Genomic DNA, 2,500 nt, shown 5'->3' with positions numbered 1-2,500 from the left:
CCTTAATAATGGTTCGCTTTGCCTCTCGAGCGCTGCTGGCCGAGGCAGTCACCGACGGGTAAACGGCGGGAGTAACGGACTCAGGCCTCGCGAGCGCTGGCCGAGACCAGCGGGTAATCGGCTGGGGTAGCTCGCACTCCCTTAATAATGGTTCGCTTTGCCTCTCGAGCGCTGGCCGAGGCAGTCACTGACGGGTAAACGGCGGTAGTAAAGGACTCAGGCCTCGCGAGCGCTGGCCGAGACCAGCGGGTAATCGGCGGGGGTAGCTCGCACTCCCTTAATAATGGTTCGCTTTGCCTCTCGAGCGCTGGCCGAGGCAGTCACAGACGGGTAAACGGCGGGAGTAACGGACTCAGGCCTCGCGAGCGCTGGCCGGGACCAGCGGGTAATCGGCTGGGGTAGCTCGCCTCCCTTAATAATGGTTCGCTTTGCCTCTCGAGCGCTGGCCGAGGCTGTCACGGACGGGTAAACGGCGGGAGTAACGGACTCAGGTTCGCGAGCGCTGGCCGAGGCCAGCGGGTAATCCGCTGGGGTAGCTCGCACTCCCTTAATAATGGTTCGCTTTGCCTCTCGAGCGCTGCTGGCCGAGGCAGTCACTGACGGGTAAACGGCGGGAGTAACGGACTCAGGCCTCGCGAGCGCTGGCCGAGACCAGCGGGTAATCGGCGGGGTAGCTCGCACTCCCTTAATAATGGTTCGCTTTGCCTCTCGAGCGCTGGCCGAGGCTGTCACTGACGGGTAAACGGCGGGAGTAACGGACTCAGGCCTCCCATTTGGGAACAATTACTTTCTGTCAATAATATCTCTAACTAAAGAACAGATAATTACTGTTGGTCATATTCAGTAATAGATGGCATATTTATCAGTAATTTTCTACGTCTATTAGAGAACTGCACTCAATAATACTTACCAATATCAATAAGTATTACAGAGCTCCGAGATAGGTGTGAAATCAGCGAAGTTCAGCAAACACAGAGGCAGCCTGACAGGTTGATGTGTGATGACTGGTGCAAAGTGAACCTGTTCAAACATGAGAAGGAATGCTGCTATCCCCCAACAAGCACGTTTCATTGCCAATAATATCACATTAATGTGTGTTCCCAAATGGGAACATTGGCAGTTAATGGGTTTTAATAATGGTTCGCTTTGCCTCTTGAGCGCTGGCCGAAGCAGCAGTCACTGAATCCTCGAGTGACGGGTAAACGGCTGGAGTAACGGACAAGTCAAGGAGACACTGGCCCTTCATACGACATACAATTTGCTGTGTGGCGGGTAAACTTTGCGTCTTGAGCGCTGGACGAGGCCCTCAGTCATGAATCGTGTGGCGGGGAAACGGCGGGGGTAACGAACGCACCGGCACCTGATGGCCTGATCGCTTTGCCTCGCGAGCGCTGGACGAGGCAAGGGTGAAGGGATATCTCATGACCGCGGTAGCGTATTTTGATTAGCACCAAAGGCATAATATTCATGGCAGACTTGCGTAGCGTAGATACGTCTAAAATTGAAGGAATTCCGCGGGACATCTCATGACTGAGTGCTCGTATTTTCAATTCATTAGCACCGAACACATTACAGTTGAACCGCATTAACTATACACTTGCGTAGTGTAGGAATGTTGCTCACTTTCAGTGCGCTCCCTATCTCGCTCAGTCCAGTCTCAGAAAGTCCGACTTTTTGGGGTGGGACTTGAATGAACGAGATAGGGAGCACGAACTGAGCTGAGCACCCAACATGCTCCTTTTCTCCCGAAGTTATTCGTAGGAGTATCTCATGGCTGCGGTAGCGTATTTTAATTAGCACCGAAAGCACAATCATGGCAGACTTGCGTAGCGTAGATATGCCTAAAATTGAAGGACATGTCATGACTGAGTGCTCGCATTTCAGCATTTTGAGGTGCTCAGTTCGTGCTCCCTATCTCCCTCATTCCAGTCCCACCACGAAAATCGGACTTTCAGGGACTGGAATGAGCGAGATAGGGAGCACGGACTGAGTTGAGCACCTCAAAATGCTCCTTTTCTCCCGGACTGAAAGTGAGCAACATACCTACACTAAGCAAGTGTATATTTAATGCGGTTCAACTGTAATGTGTACGGTGCTGATTGATTGAAAATACGAGCACGCAGTCATGAGATGTCCCAAGGAATATCTTCGATTTTAGACATTCCTACGCTACGCAAGTGGAGATAGTTAATGTGGTTAAACTGTACTGGCTGAGGGAGCTAATTACTTGAAAATACGCTACCCCAGTCATAAGATGTCCCTAGCAATTCCTTCAACTTTAGACATACTGACGCTAGGCAAGTCTACAATTAATTTGTTTTCGGTGCTAATGAAAATACGCTACCGCAGGCATGAGATATCCCTAGGAATAGCTTCGGGAGAAAAGGAGCATTTTGGGTGCTCAACTCAGTCCGTGCTCCCTATCTCGCTCATTCCAGTCTCAGAAATTCCGATTTTCTTTGGTGGGTCGGCTGGAGTAACGGACAAGTCAAGGAGACAC

The sequence above is a fragment of the Eriocheir sinensis genome, unplaced genomic scaffold (assembly GCF_024679095.1).
Source record: "Eriocheir sinensis breed Jianghai 21 unplaced genomic scaffold, ASM2467909v1 Scaffold378, whole genome shotgun sequence".
Lineage (NCBI taxonomy): Eukaryota > Metazoa > Arthropoda > Malacostraca > Decapoda > Varunidae > Eriocheir > Eriocheir sinensis.
The sequence above is the reverse complement of the archived record's forward strand: the minus strand, read 5'-3'. Positions refer to the sequence as shown.